The 24,079-nt window shown below is 34.7% G+C and overlaps 1 protein-coding gene across 17 annotated transcripts in view; it reads left to right on the top strand.

Annotated features, from left to right (window-relative positions):
• Nucleotides 1-24,079, top strand: part of LOC105481927 (leucine rich repeat and fibronectin type III domain containing 5) — a 287,305-nt gene that overhangs the window by 174,921 nt on the left and 88,305 nt on the right. For 3 of the 17 annotated variants that reach the window (XM_071100262.1, XM_011741715.3, XM_071100253.1), the window contains exons 3-4: nucleotides 2,324-2,430; nucleotides 20,380-20,466. The exons of 12 other annotated variants lie outside the window; for them this stretch is intronic. The gene's annotated coding sequence lies outside the window, so the exon portion shown is untranslated. The remainder of the gene's footprint in view (nucleotides 1-2,323; nucleotides 2,431-20,379; nucleotides 20,467-24,079) is intronic. 2 more of the 17 variants (XM_071100263.1, XM_071100255.1) reach the window with 1 other exon arrangement.

The following is a 24,079-nucleotide window of genomic DNA, read 5'->3' as shown; positions in this document are numbered from 1 at the left end:
ATATCAATGTATATTAATTCTACAAAACTACATATTATAGAATTCCATATGAATCTCTGATCTTATTGCTCTGTTTAACAACCTCACAAGCATGGCAACATTTTCGCCCATCTGATGGTTTCATTTCTTGTTTGGGTATGTTTACTAAACAGGCAATCCTAAATATTTTTTCAACTAGCTGTTGAAGATAAAAATTCTTTAGTATTTTTTCACGTCTTCAGTCATTAAAGGTTTTAAATATTTTTCTAATTTTTGCTTATGAGTTTTTATTTCTATTGTTTATTCTCTTTGTATCCTTTACTTCTTTAAAAAATTAAATTATCTTTACATTGATTAGTAAGAATGTTTATCTTGTGTACTTTCTGCTCACATTTTCCTACATGGTTACTAATATTATTTCAAATACTTTTCAATCTGCCAAATATTAAATGTATATTAATCAATTGTAAAAATATTTTAGTGATTTTTAATATCTTATGCATAGAAAGTTTTTTTTCACAGTGAGATCAGATAGTCAACTGTGTTTCCCTAGCATTTTTCATGGCCTTTGAAATTATTTATTTATTTGGGAGTTAATTTTTCTGAATACTATGAAATAAGATACCCTAGCTGGTTTATTTTTATCAGTATTTGGATAGTTTTCCCAGTGCCATTTGTTTATGAATATATCACCTTCCTATTTTGTGGTGATTTTTAAAATTCTACACCTAAGTTTAGTCACTGGAATATATTTCTATTTATCAACTTGGCAAATCTTTTGATAGCATTGTTCTGTTTTAAATATGGATAGCTTTATAATATTACTTAATACCTGATTGGAAAGTGCTCTGTCCTTATTCTTTTTCTTTCCTTCTTAAAGTTTCTTAGCTAAATTACTTTTTTTTTCTCTACTTAAAATTTGGTAAATTTCCATCCAGAGAAAAAGTCTTGGATTTTACACATTTAAATGATATTATATAAAATAAAGCTTTTACGTATTTATGTATGTATGTATATGTGTATGCATATATTTATCTACCCATCTGTCCATCTGTCTGTTAATCTTTGAGAAAACTAACATCCCAGTGATATTATTTGTTCCATTCAGACTATTTCTTCATTTTAGTTTTTAAGTATTTATTACAAAAAGTCTCCGAAACATGTATCACTTGTCAATTTTAATTTTTTTAATGTTTAGATTTCCTGTTTTTTAAATTTTGTTTTATTTTTAATTGTCTTTCTTATTTTATTATTTAGGTTTTCATATCTTTATTGTTGATTATTAAAGTAGAACCAAAATATAAATACCCCATTATTTGCACACATGTTTTCCTCTTGGAACTCTCTCTATCCCTGCTTTAACTTAGACTTATTGCTCTCTAGACATGCTCCAAACCGTCATCCTGAGACCACCCTTAATTACTCACCTTGTTAGAACATGGAATCAACTTATTTCTTGGTGCATAGGATTTCTCATCACTTGAATTAATCATTTTATTGTAGCTGTCTTCAGATACTTTATGAGAAAATTTGGGGGAGTAAATCTTGTTGAGCTCTTCCAGGTCTGAAAATATTCTTACTTAAATTTGTAATTTGGCCTACATGCATTGTTCCACTTTCTGTTAACATCAATGTTGCTGATTAGAATCCAAGATTTATGGTATGTGTCTTCTCTTTTTCCTCTCTAGAAAATTTAAGAACTTATGTTTGACTTATTTATTCATCCACTAAGTAGTTGCTGTGTGCTGGCTATAGTTCTATGTTATGTACTTAAAATTGAGCAGTGGGCAAAGTAGACAAAATTCCTGCTCCTACATATTTTACCATAGAGCTGGCAGAGAAAGACTAGCAATTTCCTAATGATTAGATCCATGAATGTATCTTTTTACATGCATTGTGTTAGACATTCAGTAAGCCCTTCCAGTCAGAAATAGTGTAATCTGAACCAACAGTAATTATCTTACACTAGTATGCAATGACTGAATTCACTTTATTTCCCTGAAACATTGTCTCATTAGAGGTAAAAGTTTTTACAGTAATCTTTTGCAACTTATGCCTTTTATCATGTTTTTGTTTGGTTCTAAAATTGGGACTCAGTTTCACTTCTCATGTAATCACACAGGAGTTCTACTATTTTAACATTTTGACTTTATTCCATATACTCATTTTTGTCTCTGATCATTTATTATAGTGTTATATTAATTTACATCTCTGTAATATGTGTTTTAATCTTTCTGAGGCTATTCTAGTTGAGGTTTTCTTGTGGTGTGTATGCTCTTTTTTCATTTTACCTTTTATTATTCTTTTTTCTGTTTATTTTAACTTGCTCTCTGGTTTTCCTTAGATGACCTGGAAAACTTAGTTGTATGTCCAAACTTTAAAATAGAGTATAAATCCAACTGGGAGCACTGTGTACGATGAAGCTTACTGACTAGTGAGCTTAGCTCACGGGTAAGTACATAAATTGCTGGTTCCTGTACTGGGCCAAGGGATCACTAAACATCAGAATGTGGAGACCTTTTCTGTAGTGTACAAATAACCAAAAGTCTGCTCTAATTCTTCCAAGGGGGTTCATTATGATTGTTTTTTAGGAAAATCTTTTCCACTATTTGCCTGGGAGTTTGGAGGTTGAGTTGCTGCCAAGCATTCTGTGCACAGCAGCATGTGTGTATTGAGGGGGCTCACTGCTGATCCAAATACAAACTTAACAACTAACAGCGCTATTTTCTACTGCACATTTCACTTACCCTTTCCCTCCTGCTTAGTATTTCTAGGTACAGCTTCTTTTTCTGGTGTTCTGAAACATTGCTTGCTTCCATCTTCCAATACTATAACCCTTCTTCTACAAGTTCTACAAATCTGATTTGTAGACATTAGAACTCCTTTATCAACTTTTTTTCTTTCTCCTATTTGTTAATTTATTTTTCTGTTGATGGCTTCAGGCTGGTTTTCCTTATCGCTGCGGATACTTTTGTTTCTAAATTGATTTACTGTCAGTTATATGGTAGGGTGTGTGAGGCGATAAATGCCTTTGGTGGTGTTCCCTGTCTTTTGTAATTGGAAGTTGAGGAAGTGTGGCTCTTGCTGCTGTTTTTGCCATTGTTGTTTCATCACTTACAAATAATGGGTGATATTTAGTGTTTGAGTCCTAAAATTCCTCTTTGTACACAGTATAACTGATAAAATGGTATCTCAGGCTATGAGTTAGAACCAATGGAGGGGAAAGGAAAAGAAAGGGAAGGGAAAAGGAAAGGGGAAGGGGAAGGGAAAGGGAAAGAGAAAGAGAAAGGGGAAAGGGAAAAGGAAGGGAAGGAAAAATTTGTCAGTGAACAATTATTGGTAAGATATTGGACAAAGTATTTTATGTAATATGGATAACTCACCTGTTATATCATATATAATTGGCATCAGCTAATATTTATGAAGGACACTTCCAAAATTTGACACCTTATTGATATACGCTGTGGGTCACTTAAAATTTCAAGTTGCATCACATCCTATAATTATTTGTGTATTTGCCTTCATTTATCTTTAATTGGAGGTTTTTAAATGGCAGGACTTATGTTTGGTTGATATTGTTGTTTCTTAAAATACTGATCACAGATGAAACCAAAATAAATTATTGGCAAATGTCCTTAAGTTAAAGCTAATTACTGCAATGATATATTATTTTAGTTTATAATTTTGGACTCTACTTCAAGTATAAGTAAACTAAAATTGGCAAAAGTGAGAAATCTGTATTAACATGTAGGGTATCAGTACTTATACTTTAATTTTAGATAAATAATGAATTCTAATTTCTTACTATATTTTCTAATAATTCAATGAATATATTCAATAATTAAACAAACATATATAACAAATTTTATGTAACAAGTACATTATTAGACAGTAGAGATATAGGCAAAAAAAACCCATTACAACTTTATTTAATATGAATTTAGCTGTACTCTATCTAAATATGAGATACAAACTGAAGTCAACAATTCCTAACAAATGAAATAATATGTTTAAAAAAATCAAATGCAGCATACACGGCAAATCAGAGGAAAATATATACAATAAAAAAGTAAGTCTAAATTCTGTGTCTCCTAACTCATAAAAGATTCCCCTGGAGAAAAAGAGAACTGCAGTGCCTTTTCAAGGAAAATATAAAAATCACTAGTATTGTCTAAATGCTTTGAAGAGGCAAATTTGTCTTTTTAAAAAATACTAGCTAGAGAGGAGGGCCATGAAGAAAAAGATGTAAGCTTCACTTATGAATCAAATAAAAAGACTGGATATACATATAAATTATTTGTACTTTTCAACAATCCTATGGCAAAATTAATGGCACACTCTTTGTTTATATATAATAACAATATCATACTATATCTAACAATATCAGAGTTATATATATGTGTATATATATATTACATAATATACATGTGAAAATATTGGTAAAGGAGTAGAAAAAACCGATTTTGAAACCTGGTATAATTTAAACTTAGTTTCCAGTACTTAGCAGTAAATGATGTGTAAATATGCACAAAAGTATTCAACCACTCCGTATCTGTGTATAAAAAATGGATTAACAATCCTCTCCAAAAAACTGTTATGAGGATTAAGTATATGTATGTTTGTAAAGCACTTAATCTGTGTATCCAACTAATGGTAGGGATGCAATTAATGTCAATTAAAATCTTACATATTTTTAAATTTTGTTCTTAATCTTTCATTCTGGAATTAGTATTCAAGAGTAATGTAGAACTTTTAGTCGTCATGCTTACCTATAACGAAACAAACTGCACATATCTTAGACAAAAGTCCTTGATCTTATACTTTAAGTGTTCTTTTCCAGTACCATTGACAGAGAGTTACTCCAGAGTAAAGATTTTCAGTGCTGCATCAGTGTTCTTCCATTTTTCTAGTTTTCTCCTACACCTGTTTACTTCTCTACAAGAAGGATCCTTGAGGAGCTTGAATCTCACAGCATGTGCTCATTAACCCAGACAGGGGGGCACTGAAGCACCATACAGAGTGTGTTGGAGATGGTAAATAGCTTTTTTTCTCTCCCTGCCAGCTTTGAGTGATTGGTAGGAACCGCACAAATTGCTCTTCTGAGAATGAAAGAATGCCTTAAAACCTGCAGGAGAAAAGCAGCATGTTTCACCGGGTGGGAGAAGCAACTCTCATCTTACTTGCCAGTTCCTTGACATCCCAAGTGGGTCTTAAGGTTAAGGTACCCCTGCCAAGGGGTGTTCACAAAAAACTGGGAGGGAGCTCAGTGAAGAGGTGGAAAGGGGAATGGACTCTGAATTCCCAGAATCTGGAAATTGAGGAAGTCTTATGGTAGAGAAATTAGATGAGATGAAACAGGGTTAAGGTGGAAATATTTTGCGACTGATTTAATGCATCTTTCTGTCCCTTTTAAGTTGTCTCTCAGCAGTATTAAAATGGCAACAGTCAGCCTTAATGTTGTCAGAGAAAAACCAGAGCTGGACAAAAGTTAAAGCAATAAATATGGATTTTTACTTAGGGACTACTGCAATAGTGGAAAAGAAACCTAAGTATAGAAAAGGGCTCAAGTCAGAATACAGCAAAGACAAATGGGGATTTATAGCCAAGGAGCAGGTTGTCAGGGATGAGAGTTGGGAGATGGAAAATTACTAAGAGAAAACATCAGAGGCGGGGAGGATTCTAGCTAAACTGATTTGACAGGGTTCCTGCTGAAGGCAGGCCATGGTGATCACATATTAAGGGTAGGAGATGAGGAATACCATCAGGTATGGGGGTAAGGGATTCTTCCTAAACTGATTTAGCGGGATTCTTACTAAAACTAGGCAATGCAAAGAGGAACACAAAACCCAAATGTCGAGTTCTAGTTGAGAAAGGAGTTTAGAGGAGCTGGGAAATGTTTTGTCAAGGAAAGTCTATCACCATAGAATAATTTAATAGGCTAGGATAACATTTTCTTAGCCCAAAGTTTTGTGGTCTTTAAATTTTACATGCAAACTGAAAACTTTCTCTTCCAGTTAAGTGAAATTTAGGCTAAAATCATGGTAAGGATGACATTCATAGGCAGGTTTTTTTTTCCTTTTCTGTAACTTTAGGCTCCAAAAATATCACTTACTCGGAGTTTAAATTGTTTAATAGAGTGTAGGAAGTGGGAAGAATATATCTAAGACGGTTGAAGAATTACTTGACAGTGAGATGGTGGCAGAAAACAGAAATGAAAGGGAATTGAATATTACTGAAGACAAATTGTAAGACCTTTTATTCAGCATAATCCTTTTCTGTGTATGTTCTGTGTATGTTCTTCTACAAGAAGGATCCTCGAGGAGCTTAAATGGAAAATAAATCTAAGAGTCTCTTGGGTCCTATTTAATAATGCAAGTTGCCTTAGTGCTGGTATCAAGTCAAAGTGAAGCTCTTGACCTATACCTCCCAAGACTAACAAACAAAATAGAGTACTATAAAGATGTTAGTGGTTTTCATGTATGTAATTATTTATGTGTAAAAATCAGATAAGTTAATAAATCATAGCAGGTGTGAATTATCACCAGAACAAATAATATATTTCAGCATTTGTTATTAAGATTATTTTGACAGCCAATGGATGTGCAGTTTTTATGTTTTATGTATATTCTTTTCCAAAACTACATACAGTTACTATAGTAATTGGTTTAAAAAAGCAAATTCAGCTTATTGAACAGTTCATTTATGTGCATATAGCTTTTTTTTTTTTTTTTTTTGAGACAGGGTCACACTCTGTCACACAGGCTAGAAGATGGTGGTGTGATCATACCTCACTGCAGCCTCAAACTCCTGAGCTCAAACAATCCTTCCTTCTCAGCCTCCTGAGCAGCTAGAATTACAAGTGCACCCCTTTGTGCCAGGATAATTTTTTTTTTAATTTTGTAGAGATGGGTCCTCACTTTGTTGCCCATGCTAATTTTGAACTCGAGTAATTTTCTTGCCTTGATCTCTCAAAATGATGGGATTACAAGGATGAGCCACCACACCTAGTTCAAATACACTTTTAGTTATGTTGTTGTTTTAGAATATTTTTTTTATCATGATTTACTTATAACAGTAACTGGAACATAGCAAGTTCTCAAAATGTAACAACCCAGTGGATTTTTCTTTCCTGCTGCCCAGATAGAGCTGATTTATCAAGATAGAGGAAATGCAATGGATAAAGAGCTTTACACAGGTAGAGCCAGCTACACAGAAAGCCAGAGTTCTTTTCGTTTATTTGTTTGTTTTTGTTTTGTTTGTTTGTTTTGAGACAGAGTCCCATTCTGTCACCCAGGCTGGAGTGCAGTGGCGTGATCTTGGCTCACTGTAACCTCTGCCTCCCAGGTTCAAGCGATTCTTGTGTCTCAGCCTTCTGAGTAGTTGGGATTACAGGTGCATGCCACCACACTTGACTAATTTTTGTATTTTTAGTAGAGATGGGGTTTCACCGTATTGGCCAGGGTGGTCTCGGACCCCTGACCTCAAGTGATCCGCCCAGAGTCCCTGAAAGTGCTGGGATTACAGTCGTGAACCACTGTGCCTGGCCCAGAGTTTTATTACTACTCAGATCAGCCTCCCTGAAAATTTGGAGACTAGGGTTTTTCAAAGATAGCTTGGCAGAAAGGAAGTTGTGTAGTGAATGAGTATTGATGATTGGTTGGGGATGCAATCATAGGGGTGTAGAAAATGGTCCTAGTGTGCCAAGTCCACTTCTGGGTAGGGCCCACAGGACAAGTTGGCAGATCTGGGTGGAGCCATTTGGTCATCAGAAATGCAAAAGCCTGAAAAAAACATCTCAAAGGCCAATCTTAATTTCTACAATAATGATATTACCTGCAGGAGTAATTGGGGAAGTTGGAAATCTTGTGACCTCTGGAATAATGGCTGGTAATCATTTATGTCTACATCTTGGCAGAATTCAGCCTCCTCTCATCCTCCTAGCCTGGTGGTCTTTCATTAGTTTTACAAAGGTGGTTCAGTTTTGGGGAAGGACTATTATCATTTAAAGTATAAACTAAATTTTTCCTAAAATTAGCTTGGCCCAACCCTGGAAAGACTAAGGGAATTAAAGGCAAGTTGGAGGTTGGTTAGATCAGATCTCTTTCACTGTCACAATTTTCTCAGTTATAATTTTTGCAAAGGCAGTTTCAAAAACACATTTGTTAAATGAATAAATAATTGATTTATTCTCCTAATTTTTTTCTACTTTTTAATTGCCTTATAATGTTCTGAACAGAAACTGATATTACCTCTAATACCAATAAATCTTCAGAATAGAAATGTGCATTTCCTTTTTTAAAAAAATGTCAGCTCACTAATTCTAGAAATTATCATTATATTAGCTATTACTTGTAAATATCTTTAGGCCATTAGTGATGGTAATGGTTTTACTGCAGAAGGAATGAGGATGAAAGATCAATGTGAATCAAGAAGCAGATGGAGGATAGCATTACTAAAATTAACTACACAAGAAAAGTAATAAATAGCATCTGTATTTTCAATTTAAATAAAAATGTGATTACTGCAAAATTATGTGCCTGCTTTGCTTTTGAAGCAAAGGTCTGGATGACAGCAAAGGTCTGAACATTTTTATCAGAAAAAAATATTGGCCAGATTGATTATCATGAAAGCGAAAAATATCAGGAATATTAGATGTTTATTTTTATATATTATAGAATAAAATATAGAAGAACAAATGTATCAGTTATGCAGATGTGGATAATTGCAAGTTCTCACAAAACTCCTCAGGGCATGCTTACATAGGTTTTATTTAAGGAGAGGATACGGTAGAACAGGAGGAAGAAAATGAAGACAATTGTAGGAGCTGAGTGACTTCCTGGTGCAGCTCCTCAGGGCGGTTTTCTTTTTGGTTGTTGCACAGCAGACCTTTCTCCTCAGATTACGAATTATCAAGGTATGTATGAGGAATCTTGGTCACATGGACTCAGGCATAAGTTTTCAGTGGACTCTGCCCACGGGTCTTGCAGACAGACCTACAGATCTGCAGATGCAAGTTTCCCCCACAAAAGTCAAACTTGCAGTGCCAGTTTTATTTGCTGGCCCCTGGCAGCCGTCTCAAAATATGTCAAAGAAGTATATTTTGGGGTAAAGTATTTTTATTCCTTTCACTAGCTCATCTTGGGCTTACTTTGAGGGCCAGGATTAGACTTTGAGGAGTCTGAGAAATAAGCCTAATGATACTTCAGTTAAACTGCAAGATAACCTTTAACATTAACCTTGCTAAATTAGAGATGTACATATCTAGATCATTCTAGGTAACTTAGGATCCTCAGAAATTGACTGCCTTCATTGTGCTCAGCATTCAGGGAATACACACATATGAGCTATCTGTCCAGCCAAAGGCTTTATTGCTTTGTTAGGGAAAAGGGCTGAAAAACATAAAGTGAAAAATGTACTAGATGGATAGTCTATTGCTATTTTATTGTACTTTATCATTAGAGAAAAGGAAGTTTTATTTGCTAGAGTAAGCAGAATGATATTCCTAGAAGTGATAGCACGTAAGATAGATCTTGAGTAACTAAAAGCTTTGCTGTGATTACATGCGATAATAGTAAGCATTCTGAGTACCTTTAAATAATAAACCAGGGCCAAAGCCACCTTCTTTATGCTGGGAAAGTGAGCCCAGATGTTGGTGGAGGATGAAATTGGAACACAGTATGATTGAAATTTGGCTATGGATTAGGACTGGGGATTCATTTCACATTAAATAATAGAAATAACTTTGTTAAAACCTGTTAGCCAAAATGACAACTGCATATGTTGTCAGAATGACAATATCCATACTTAAGTGTAATACATTTTTAATAAACAATAGTTCTAGAATTATCTTAGCCATTTGAAGAATATGGAGAACATCTGATGAAAAGCTATTTCATACACATCTACTGAATCTATACCATGATATAGGCACTGAAACCTGAGTTAATGAGATCTGAATTCTCTTTGCAAGAAGATCCTGAGCATTATGTGTGAACGTTAGAAAGCACAGACCAGCCTGTCTGCTGGAAGGGACAATGAAAATATTTTTGGTATATTTTTAGATTAATGTATACTAATGTGATGAAAAGGAAGTGTGATGATGAAAACTTTCTTTTCGTGTGACAAAAAGAACGTATAGGCAGCAGTGGGTTAATAAGAATTTTCCTTGCTACATAGATGTGAATGAAATTAGAAATTACCTTGAGCCCCCACCCCTTTTATTTTTAATAATTGGACTCCTATACTGGATAACTTTGGGCAGTTTGATATTGGAAATGTAAAAATGATTTTGAGGCTAATGCTATCAAAGTGAATAATTTTCACTGTGTTTATCTCCAGGACTCCTTGTAGTCTAGTCCTGACCATCAGTCAAAGTAAGACCAAGATGAGTTATTTGGTGATTTAAAATGTGCTGTTTAAAGTTTGATACCTTAAACAAAGTTACCCCCAGGATTAGCTTATCTATATATTTGCACTGTAGCATATTAAGACAGTGCCTGTGTCTTGAACCTGTATAATTCTATGTTATATTTTAAGAAGTAGAAAGAAAATGGAGCGGGGGAGGAAGAAGAGAAAGGAGAGAAAAGGAGGGAAGGAAGGAAAGAAGGAAGGAAGGAGGGAAGGAAGGAAGGAAGGAAGGAAGGAAGGAAGGAAGGAAGGAAGGAAGGAAGAAAGGAAGGAAGGAAAGAAGGAGGGAAGGAAGGGAAATAATCGAGGGAGGGAGGGAGGGAGAGAGGAAGGACCTATGAGATTAGTTCTGGAAACAGTATACCCAACTGTGGCCAGACAAGGAAGGGAGGGAGGGAGGAAGGGAGGGAGGAAGGAAGGAAGGAAGGAAGGAAGGAAGGAAGGAAGGAAGGAAGGAAGGAAATGAGGGAGGGAGGGAAGGAGGAAGGACCTATGAGATTAGTTCTGGAAATAGTATACCCAATTGTGGCCAGACAAGGAAGGGAGGGCGGGAGGGAGGAAGGGAGAGAGGAAGGAAGGAAGGAAATAATCGAGGGAGGGAGAGAGGAAGGACCTATGAGATTAGTCTGGAAATAGTATACACAATTGTGGCCAGACAAGGAAGGAAGGAAGGAAGGAAGGAAGGAAGGGAAATAATCGAGGGAGGGGTGGAGGGAGAGAGGGAGGGAGGGAGGGAGGGAGGGAGGACGAAGGACCTATGAGATTAGTTCTGGAAATAGTATACCCAATTGTGGCCAGACAAGGAAGGAAGGGAAGGAGGGAGGAAGGGAGGAAGGAAGGGAGGGAGGGAGAGAGGGAGGGAGGGAGGAAGAAAATAATCGAGGGAGGGAGGAAGGACCTATGAGATTAGTTCTGGAAATAGTATACCCAATTGTGGCCAGACAAGGAAGGAAGGAAGGGAGGGGGGAGGGAGGGAGGGAGGGAGGGAGGAAGGAAGGAAGGAAGGAAGGAAGGAAGGAAGGAAGGAAGGAAGGAAGGAAGGAAGGAAGGAAGGAAGGAAGGAAGGAAGGAAGGAAGGAAGGAAAGGAAGGAAGGAAGGAAGGAAGGAAGGAAGGAAGGAAGGAAGGAAGGAAGGAAGGAAGAAAGGAAGGACCTATGAGATTACTTTCAGCAATAGTGTACCCAATTGTGACCAGACCTAATAATCCTGACTAAAGCAGATGTAAAAACACTAAAACAAGATAAATCAAAAGAAGTAAAACTCCTTCTAATGTTTCAATAATGAATTAGATGTGTGTCATTTAACAAAATTCACTATTAGCATAAGCTAAATGTAAGATAACTTTCAGGCTTGACAGTCAATTGATTGCTTATTAGGTCAGGAAGAAATCCATACCAGCTCCTAATCACGACCCTGCATGGTGCATTTGATTATAGTATTGTCCCACAGTATAGGTTTCTAGGTACTTTGCTTGATCAGTTATTCATTCTAAAATACAAAGTCCTCTATTCATCTGGCATTGTAACTACCATCAGCTTTAGCAGAAATATGCCTGCTGTTGAACCGCAGTTATGCGAAGCAGGAGGACATTTCCTATCCTCAGATTATTCTTCCTTTATACTACAAAGTGCCACATGGCTATAGTTATCTGGATTTTTTACTATAACGAAACACAATTATTCTGTTTTAGAAAGTTGTGTTTTAAATGGCTAATTCAACTAGGTAATGTCCATTAGTAGGAAAGTGATTAAACAATTATGAAATAGTCGTGAAGTGAATATAAAATGGAATAAAAATGACAGTCTAAGTGTGTTTTCATGAAAAGTGACTATAACAAATTAAGTTAAAAAAGCAGTTTAAAATAACATAGTTGATTATTTGTATTATATCTAAAATAGTAGACAGGAACCTTACTAAACTATCTTTTTTAAATTCTTAATGTAACATTGAAATATTGAGAGAGTGGCAAAAAATGATATAGATATAGCAACCAATCATTACATTTTTCCAAGTGACAGAACTGTGATGTGACCTGAAAAAGTCTAATTTTATAAAACTCTTCAAAATTTTAATTAAAATATATTAGCCAAGTAAGGATGTTAAGGGTATTTATTAATTATCAACAATATTACCTCTGGATGGTAGCATTTTGTTTTATATTTACATTTGTCTAATATTTTAAATATATTTTTGTGTATTTTATATCATATTTATATATTTTATATTTAATATTTGTTTTTTAGATTATGGCAAACAAAAGAAATATATTTAAATATTAATCAAGAAAATGATAGCATACGGATTTATGGGAGATACACATACACACATTTATGTTTTTATTTAGTGTAAAAATACTATCTAAAAATACTGTACACTCCTGATTTGAGACCTTTCCAGATAAGAGGTAATGAATGTAAGAGGAATGAGAGGTAAGCATGTCAGAGAATTACTGACAATCTGTTTATTTAGGATCTAAGGGAAGCCAGATTTACCAAAACTATGACCAGAAAGTGTGGATAGCAGAATAAGTCGCCTCAAATCTATACTAATGTAAAAATCAACTTTCAAATGCTATCAAATTTATCTTTAATAATAAAAAGTTAACATTGTAATTAGTGTTTTTAAAGCTGTGAAGTCACCGAGTTGATTGAACTTTATGACATAATTGTAGACCAATACACAGATTAACAGACATTCCATTGTAGTTTACTTCAGTGACGTTTATTATTCTAGAGAACTTAGAAAACCAAACCTAAGAAGTTCATCTCCACCAGTTTTTGCCTGAAGAGTTATGTAACGATAAATTACTGCCTCATTGAGATCCCCAAATTTTGTTAAATTTCCTGGCATACCAGGAAGACCATAGCTACTTATGAGGCTGGATGCTTGTTAAGACACAGAAGAGATGCCAGTTTTTTGCTCAGAGCTTCGTAGGCGTTAGTTTCATGTCTGTTCTAAAAGCCTTGGTGGTAATGGTGGGCTTATCATCCATAGTAAAATCAGAATTACCCTCAATATGACACCCAAGGTATTGTTGATTGTCTCATTTTTCTATCAGATGCAGATAAAATAGGAGAATAGTTTTTCATCGACCTATGCAATATTTACATGGCCATTAGAAAGAAAGATGCAAGTTAAAATTATTTTCCTAAATTCTTTTCCTAAATTCTAGAGTGAAAATGAAGTACCATTTTTTAAGTTTTTATTTTAGTTTTCAAAAGCATTATATTTATCATTAAGCGGTATTATGAAGAAAATAAGAATATTTCATCTCATTCTCATCAGAAAATAAAAGCAAAATTAAAATATCAATAACACACCCAAACAGCCTGCCAACCTTAATGCTGTCTTTTCTGTACTGTCCTTCTTAGTTGAAAACACGCTTTCTAGTGTGCAGCTAATAGAAAAGCCTTCAGGCAAGCATAAGGAAAAGCAGAAACTACGTGTTGATGATAAGACTTAACGGTTGTGGTTATTTTTTATGAAAATAAAAATGATATCTGGGTAAAGAACAATAAAGCCATCTGTTAGATTAAAATACAGAATTATATCATAAGGATTTTATTGGTATTTTTCCTGAGGATGAGCATCATATGGACAGTAAGGGCTTAATAATAAAAAGATAAATTACTCAATTTTAAAATGTGCAAATAATCTGAACGAACATTTCTCCAAAGAAGGTATAAAAATAGTCAATAAGCATATGAAATGACATTCAAAATTATTAGCCATTAGAGACATGCAAATAAAATAGCATTTCACATCCACTAAGATGATTACAAGAAAAAAGATAGATAATAACAAGCGTTAATAAGCATGTGGAGAAACTAGGATTCTCATATATTGCTGATAGGAGTGTAAAATATTGCAGCTACTTTGGATAACAGTTGGTAGTTTCCCAAACTCTTAAATATATGGCTAGATACGACACAGCAATCCTTGCCTTGGGTATACATACTCAAGAGAGGTGAACACATATATCCACATGAATACTTGTACACAATTGTTTATAGCAGCACAATTCATAATAGCCAAAAAATGGAAACAACCCAGGGAACTATCAACTGAGAAATCCATAAATAAATATGGTATATACACACAATGAACTATTGTTCATTAATAAAAAAGAATGAAGTGATGATATGTACTACAAAGTGCATGAATCCTCATCACACTAAGTGAAAGAAGCCAGTCAGAGAGACTCCATATTGTAAGATTCCATTTGTATGAAATGTCCAGAATAGAAAAATCTGCAGAGAAAAAAGAACTAGTGCTTACTTAGGACCTGGTGGGTCAGGTGGAAGGGCTTGGGAGAAGTAGGGAGTGAGTGCTGATGGACTAGGGGTTTCATTTTTGAGATGATGAAAATATTCAACAATCGATTGTGGTGGTTATTGTACAACTGCATTAACACATTAGAACGCTTTGAATTATATACTTTAAAAGGGTAAATTGTATGGTTATTTATTTTTATTTCAATAAATCTATCTAAAATAATTACAGAAATAAAGATGGAGTATAAGATAATTCAAAGTAATTCTTTGTAGCATAACATCTTTTAAAAAGTCAGCAGAAAGCACGAAAAGTTATTCTGGTGAATGTGGAATATCTAGTATCTAGGACATTACACAGAAGATAACCTTATTATAAACTAATTAAATACTCTGAATCAATTTTTCATTTAACAGAGATAAAACTGAGTTCTTACACAAATCCACATGTACTTGTATGTACTCCAAAATGATATCAGAGAAATAATACACAGATTGTTTTAAAACAAAATGATCAAAACAGGTCTTCATTTTTTACAGAATTTGGATTTATTTTATATTAAAATGATTTTTAACTAGGAATTTCTGTGGGTTTTTTAAAGGCTAGCATCTTAATAATATTATAATTTTAGTTCTCTTGTTTCCTGGGAATTGTGATAAACTAATCAGAACAGAGCTCCTTTATTTCAAGACATTCATTTTTAATTTCTTAGTACCTTCTGAGGGTAAGAAAATGTTTATACTTGGACAATGATGAACACAGATTATTCTATTATATATACAAAGGCACACAGAAAACTTGCAGTTTTATTTTTATAACTTCAGCCACATGTCAGAAGTAGAAATATATATATATGTGTGTGTATATATATATATATATATATATATATAATCGAGTCAAAATTCAAAAAGATCTGTTTGACAGAGATTGTTTGTAATTAAAATTTTGTATTTTTCTTTGCTTGAACAAAATGATTTTAAAACAATAAAATTTGTTAAGTAAAATTAATATAATGAAACAATTTTTTAAATGATTGCCTTCTGAGCAATATTTTATTAGTATAGATCAAAATTATTTCAAGAGAGAACAAGGCAGTGTACGTAATGATGGAAAATTTCATGAAGATGGTTATATTGTGCTAGATCTAGGAATGGGGTGTCGATTTGAAGAAGTAATCACATTCCAGACTAGAGAAAGGACATATGCAGATACCTTTTAACTGAGGAAGATAAGTAAAAGATGCTAACTGCATAGAAAATATATGTTGAAAGTGATGAGAAATAGATAGGAAAGTTGTTTCCCACCCTTTGAAATGGTTGTATTTCTAATACTGATATGCAGAGATAATTTGAAGATGACTCTGAATACTAAACTACATTTTTAATTGTCCACTCAAATCTGTTTTCAACTAAGTACAGAGAACAATTACATTAACAATTTCATCCCTTCGATTTTTCTTTTTATTACAGTTTAAGTTCTGGGATACGTGTGTAGAATGTACAGGTTTGTCACATAGGTATACATGTGCCATGATGATATACTGCAACCATCAACCTGTCATCTACGTTAGGTATTTCTCCTAATGCTATCTCTCCCCTTTCCCCCAATGCCCTGTGGCCCCTGTGTGTGATGTTCCCCTCCCTGTGCCTATATATTCTCATTGTTCAACTCCCATTTATGAGTGAGAACAAGTGGTGTTTGGTTTTCTGTTCCTGTGTTAATTTGCTTAGAACAATGGTTTCCAGCTCCATCCATGTCCCTGCAAAGGACATGAACTCATTCTCTTTTTATGGCTGCATAGTATTCCATGGTGTATATGTGCCACATTTTCTTTATCTGGTCTATCACTGATGGATATTTGGGTTGGTTCCAAGGCCTTACTATTGTGTATAGTGACACAACAAATATACGTGTGCATGTGTCTTTACAGTAGAATGATTTATAACCCTTTGGCTATATACCCAGTAATGGGATTGCTGGGTCAAATGGTATTTCTAATTCTAGATCCTTGAGGAATTGCTACACTGTCTTCCACAATGGTTGAACTAATTTACACCCCCACCAACCATGTAAAAGCATTCCTATGTCCCCACATCCCCTCCAGCATCTGTTGCCTCCTGACATTTTAATGATTGCTATTCTAGCTGGCAATCTCATTGTGGTTTTGATTTGCATTTCTCTGATGACCAGTGATGATGAGCTTTTTTTCGTATGCTTGTTGGCCACATAAATGTCTTCTTCTGAAAAATGTTCATATCCTCTGCCCACTTTTTGATGGGGTTGTTTTTTTTTTTCTTGTAGATATGTTTAAGTTCTTTGAGATTCTGGATATCAGCCCTTTGTCAGATGGACAGATTGCAAAAATGTTCTCCCATTCTATAGGTTGCCTGTTCACTCTGATGATAGTTTACTTTGCTGTGCAGAAGTTCTTCAGTTTAATTAGATCCCATTTTTCAATTTTGGCTTTTGTTGAAATTGCGTTTGGTGTTTTAGTCATGAGTTACTTGCTTATGCCTATGTCCTGAATGGTACTGGATTTAGGAAGCCAGTCTTTAGAGCAAATTTTCTAATCCTTTCTTATTATGACCTTATTATTCTGGTCTAAAAGGAGCTACAGTTCACTATAAAAGGTCTTTCTGCTGGCAATCAACAAGTACTAATTGAACAATAGGTTTTAATTAAATGGTATGAAAGATCAACTGAGTAAAGAACATAATTCTTTCCCTAAAATAGCTTGTAATGCTTTTAGGGGCATAATAAAAGCACAGAGGAGACCCTGTATAAAGATATTTACAGAACCTTCCTAAATGATTAATGTTGTTGGGCAACCTAGATGCACTCAAGGAATTCAGCAACGAGGGAATAAATCAATGGGGACTCAGATAGACTAGGAAAGAAACCCTACTATGTACCACATACTGACTGAGCTTCATGTTTGCCTGTTTTACAAAATGGAATATGTTAACAATCTTAGGGCCGGGCGCGGTGGCTCAAGCCTGTAATCCCAGCACTTTGGGAGGCCGAGGTGGGCGGATCACAAGGTCAGGAGATCGAGACCACAGTGAAACCCCGTCTCTACTAAAAATACAAAAAATTAGCCGGGCGCGGTGGCGGGCGTCTGTAGTCCCAGCTACTCAGGAGGCTGAGGCAGGAGAATGGCGTGAACCCAGGAGGCGGAGCTTGCAGTGAGCCGAGATCGCGCCACTGCACTCCAGCCTGGGCAACAGCGTGAGACTCCGTCTCAAAAAAAAAAAAAAAAAAAAAAAAAAAAACAATCTTAGGAGCCAAAGTTTTCCTGTTTCTCAGATGATTAAATCAACACTCAGAATCAATATTGCTCAAGTATGGTGTGGCAAAACCTTCAGAAATTTGGTCTTCTAACTCTCCATTCCTAGCTGTCTTACTTTGCTTAAGTTTCTTCAAAACTTAAAAACTATGAGAATGTAATAGTTTGTGATCTGGAATTTGCAGTAGCGGTGGGATTTTAGCAGAGAGGAGAATGTAACAAAGAGGGCATTTCAACAACCTGAAGTTGACGTTTGAATCAGAAGTGTTCTTTTTCATTCTATAAAGGAGAAAAATTGGTGCTATGTTTTCCTAGGTTTGAGTTTTTAATGTAGCCTGTAATTTATTTTGCCAAATAATCCAAGAGGAAAGATACAGTCTTTCTTTTCATCCCCAGATTATTAGAAACTTCAGCTTTAGTCCTAAATATCACCACACATTAAATATAACATGGCAATATAGACTTGGAGTACATGAATCTAATATCCTTTACTGTGCTCATTCAGAGCTCAAACTTTAGAGTCTTGCCTAGTCTGATACTCATCTTATTCCTTCTAAGTGGACAGACCATAGACTATTTAATACTAGGCTCCTCCTTGTATCTTGGAAATCCTTCTGCCTTAGGTGAATTTGAGGGAAGCAAATAAAGCAGTATTCAATAAACTCTATGTATTATTTTGGTATTCATGACAACCCCAGGAGGGAAGTTTTATTATTTTTATTCCATTTTGCAAATGAAAAAAAAACTGAGTTATTAGTCACCGTACAAATACTTCTTGTGTCTTAACTGCTATATCTAATTCTTAACCTTAGCCACGTTATATGATCCAACATAGAGAATGGTAAGCTGTGGTCCTCTAAGATGGGCAGAAATATAGCAGGTGCTTTGATTCCTGTGTACCATATTTACAAAGATTGGTAGTACCCAGTTTTCTCCTTAATTTCTTGACATAGAGAGTTTGAATTTATGTCTTAAACTCATATTCTGTAAAAAGAAGCATCAGTTTATTTTACTAATGTACTGTTGGCCCTATTTCTTGAGTATTAGTCCTGGCCTGGTCTTGTTAGGTTAAGAGAATCTTTGTCTTCCTGGGCCTGTCTTTGCAATTTGTGCCTCTAATTACTGCTCCCCCTTACTTTGTATTTTGTCACAACTAACCTACAGAAATGCCATATTCAGTCAACATCAAAACATGTCTTTTTCATTGTAGGGTGTGTATTAGACAAATGGACAAATTGGACAGCATCTATAGTGTTGGGTGGTGGGTAGTGAATCTAATAGTTGGGACATTTACTGTGAAACACTTCTGAGATGGAATAACATTTAAGCTTTGATATGAAAAAAGAGAAAGAATATTGATGGTTAAGAGAGGGCAGAAGAGCATTTCAGATTAGAAGAACAGCATGGAAAAACATCCATGGTAAAAAGCACGGACAGCACTTGAAGAACTAAAAAATAGTCTATTCCAGTAATAACAAAGTAGTCTACAGATGTCCATTAAATCCAGTTGATTAATGGTGGTGTTGAGTTCAACTAGGTCCTTACTGATTTTCTGCCTTCTGGATCTGTTTCTTTCTGATAAACAGGTGTTGAAGTCTCCAACTATAATAATGAATAATATATTTCTCCTTGTCATCCTATCAGTTTTTGTTTCTGCAAAACAGACGCTCTGTTTTCAGGCACATGCAAGTTAATGATTGTTATATTGTTCATGGAGAATTTACCCTTTATTATTGTATAATACCCCTCTTTATATGTAATTAATATCTTTGGTCTGAAGTTTACTCTCTGAAATTAATATAGCTGTTCTTGCTTTCTTTGGATTAATACTAACATGATGTATGGGTCTCCACTCATTTACTTTTAATTTTTACCTGGTTTTGTATTTAAAGTGAGTTTCTTGTCTGGACGTGGTGGCTCACATCTATAATCCCAGTGTTTTGGGAGGCTGAGGCAGGAGGATCACTTGAAATAAGGAGTTTGAGACCGGTTTGGGCAGCATAGCGAGACTTTGTCTCCAGAAAAAAATAAAAATAATTAGCCAGGTGTGGTGATGCATGCCTGTGGCCCCAGCTACGCTGGAGGCTGATGTGGGAGGATCGCTTGAATGCAAGAGATCAAAGCTGCACTCCAGCCTGAGTGCCACTGAATGCCACTGCACTCCAGCCTGGGTGACCGAGTGAGACTTTGTCTCATAAAAATAAATAAATAAATACATAATAAATAAATACATAAAATGAAGAGGATGTCTTGTAGACAAGATGTAATTGGATCTTGTTTCTTGATCCACTTTGTTAATTTCTGTTTTCTAATGGTTACATGTAGACCATTGATGTTCAGTGTGAGTATCGTTATACTTGGATTACTATCAGATTTGTTAGTGTTTTCTATTTGTTGCCCTTTTTAGTTATACTTTTTTATTTTCATTTTTTAGAGTTTTCTCTAGAGTTTGCGGTATACTTTTACAACTAATGCAAGCTGGTGTAGCGTTTCACAGAACACTGTATCCACTTCACAAGGAGTGAGTTTTATATTTTTATTTTCACCCCCTTCTCTCTTCCCTCCCTCCTTCTCCCCCATGCTCCTCTTCCTCCTCTCCTCCCTTTACTGTATTTTCTCCCTTTGTAAGTTCTTTATAATGATAAAATAATTCTAATTCTTTTCTCCTGTTCCTTACGTCATTGCTGTCATTCATTTCACATATATATATATATATATGCATAGAATATTGAACAGATTTTTGCTATTATTATTTTTTAAAGTTATCTGTTAGATCAATTAAGAATAAGAAAAATTAAAAATTTTATTTTATCTTCTGTGCTCTTTCCTTCTTCATGGAGATGTGTGTTTCTGACCTCTATTATTTTCTTTCTCTCTAAAGAACTTATTTTTTAATGTTTCTTTTATAGAAAGTCAGTCTACTGGCAACAAATTTTCTCAATGTTTGTTTGTCTGAGGAAGTCCTTATTTCTGCTTCATTTTTGAAGGATTATTTTATAGCGTACGGTATTCTATTTTTTTCTTTCTCTGTCAATACTATACATATTTCTCTTTAATTTCTTCTTGTTTGCATGATTTCTGAGAAGCTAAATGTAATTTCTTATCTTTCCTCTTCTAGAGGTAAGATGTTTTTTATCCTCTGGTATTTTCCAAACGTTGTCTCTTTTTAAAATTTTCTGTAGCTTGAAAATGATATACCTAAGTATAGTGGTTTTGACATATGTACTGCTTGATTTTTTCTGAGCTTCCTGGATCTGTGATTTGGTGTCTAAACATAATTTGGGAAAAATCTCAGTCATTATGGCTTCAAGTATTTACTATCTTTCTTTCTTTCTTTTATTGTTTTTCTAGAATTCCTATGACACGTGTTATACCGTTTGTAATTATTTCTCATTTTTGGGGTTATTTTGTTCTTTTTAAAAGTATTATTTTTCTCTAAGCTTTGTAATGTGGGAAGTTTTTTGTTTTTTTTTTTGAGATAACCTCAAGCTCAGATTCTTTCCTCCGCTGTGCCTAGTCTATGGGTAAGCCCATGAAGGTAATTATTTATTTCTGTTATAATGTTTTGAATCTCTAGCATTTATGGCATTTATGTTTGTTTCTTTATTAAACTTTTTATATCTCTGCTTACATTATCTCTGTTCTTGCATGTTGCCTGTCCATTAGAGCTCTGAACATCTTAATCATAGTTGTTTTAATTTCCCAGCCTGAGAATTCCAACATGCCTGGCATTTGAATCGTATTCTGCTGCTTGCTCTGACTCTTCATAGATATTTTTTTTCTTCCTTTTTAGTTAGCTTTGTACTTTGTGCTTGATAACTGGACATGATGTGCTAGGTAGATAGAACTGCTATGAATAGACTGTTAGTGACATGATGGTAGAGGATGGGGTAGAGAAGCATTCTATAATCTTAGGAGAAGAACTGTCTTTTGCGAGCTTGGACCCCTGAACTGAGAGCTTCTCACATGCTTCTTAGTTCATTTCCGCAACTCTATAGGACAGGATGACTAGAGGGGTCTGCAGTTGGGTATTTCTCTTCCTCCAGGTCACTTAGATGCTGATGAAACTTAGAGGTTAGGATTTGGCTAAATTCCCTCTTCTGAGAGAAGACCTTATTAGAAGAGCCAAATGCTCTGACACATTTCAAAATGTTTATTTTCATCCTTCTTCTGCTGGAAGCACTGAGCGTTTTCTCCAGTGTTTGCTATGAGAACTTAGATGAACTCCTGGAGGTAAAATACAAAAGAGTGAGGACCCCTGATGTCTAGGTCTCTTTGGAGTTTTTAACTCTCAAACTTCGTGCTGAGCCTCCAGCAATTTATCAATCATAGCTCAGGTTTTCCTCTCTAATTAGTGGTTCCTTCTGAGGTTTGCAGGCTTGGGTTTCTGCTCTAGCAAGCTGTGATTCTCTGCATCCCATCATGAAACCAGAAATTCAATGCCATTTTGATTCTAAATCCTTTTCTATGACTTAATTTTCCTCTATGTATTCTAGAATATTCACATATACTTTATTTCCTTTAATTCTGGAAATGTTAAATTATTACTTATATACTTATTTGTTTCAAAAAATCATGCTAACTGAATATTAATTCTCTGGGTCTTAGCCTTTTACTTTTTTATTCTTCCCTTCCTCTTTAGCATTCATTGCCATTTCGTTCTACTTCCTGGATGAGATACTTAACTGTATCCTCAACTCTTCTTTTAATTTTATCTATTGTAATTCATGGCATTATTTTTTCCAGTTTGTTTTTTATATAGATTTCAATTTTTGATTTGTGAATCAATTTAAACAGGGAACAAAGTTCTTAATTATATTGGCTTTTAATGGGGGACTAAAATATCTCACTATTTTATGTAGAGACCATTAACCAAACTTTATTTAGATTTAGTAACTAAATATGTCATTTACATATACATATGGAATATATATACACATTCCATTTACATTCCTTTCTTTCAAGTGATATATGCCATCACATTTCCAATATTTCTTAAGTTGCATGTGGGCTAATTAGCTATATTCTTGTGATCTTTCAAGTGTGCTCTGGCTACTTCTCTTGTTTCAATTGTAACTAGTATGTTGGAATATCTATTGTTATCTCTCCAAATATTTTTGTCTTTTTGTGTTAATTCTTTATTTCATCTCTTTACCATAATTTTAAAAAACAGATTTGTGGGCACACTGCAGTTTTGTTACATGGATATATTGCAAAGTGGTGAAGTTTGGTCTTTTAGTGTATCCATCACCTGAATAGTGTACACTGTACTCAGTAGATAATTTCTCATCCCTCATGCCCCTCCTAAACCTCCCACGTTTTTAAGTGTGCAGTATCTATTATTCCACTCTGTATGTCCATGAGCACACATTGTTTAGCTCCCACTTATAAGTGAGAATATGTGGTATTTGGCTGTGTTTTTTATTTATTTTACTTAGGATAATAGCCTCCAGTTCTGTCCATATTGCTGCAAAAGGCTTGATTTTATTCTTTTGTATATCCATATGGTATCCCATCATATAAATGCATCACATTTTAATCGAATTATTCATTGGTGGACACTTAGTTTGACTTTGCTATAGTAAATAGTGCTGTGATAAACATATGAGTGCACATGTCACTTTTATATGATTATTTATTTTCCTTTGGGTATATATCCAGTAGTAGGATTGTTGGATCAAATGGTAGTTCAATTTTTAGTTGTTCGAGAATCCTTTGTATTGTTTTCCTTAGAGGTTGTACTAATTTGTCTAACCAATAATGTATAAGTGTTCCCTTTACATTCATATTAACATCTGTTGATTTTGATTTTTTAATAATAACCATTCTGATTCATGTAAGATGTTTTCTCATTTTGGTTTTAATTTGCATTTTCTCTGATGACTAGTGTATTAGTCTGTTCTCGCATTGCTATAAAGAAATGCCCAAGACTGGATAATTTTTAAAGAAAAGAGGTTTAATTGGTCACAGTTCTGCAGACTGTCAAGGAAGCATGGCATCATCTTCTGGGGAGGACTCAGGGAGCTTTTACTCATGGCAGAAGGCAAAATGAGAGCAGGCATCTCATGGCCAGAGCAGGTGGAAGAGACAGAGAGAGGTGAGGTGCCACAAACTTTTAAACAACCACATCTCAT

This window comes from Macaca nemestrina, chromosome 7 (genome assembly GCF_043159975.1).
Source record: "Macaca nemestrina isolate mMacNem1 chromosome 7, mMacNem.hap1, whole genome shotgun sequence".
Taxonomy (NCBI): domain Eukaryota; kingdom Metazoa; phylum Chordata; class Mammalia; order Primates; family Cercopithecidae; genus Macaca; species Macaca nemestrina.
The sequence above is the reverse complement of the archived record's forward strand: the minus strand, read 5'-3'. Positions and strand labels throughout refer to the sequence as shown.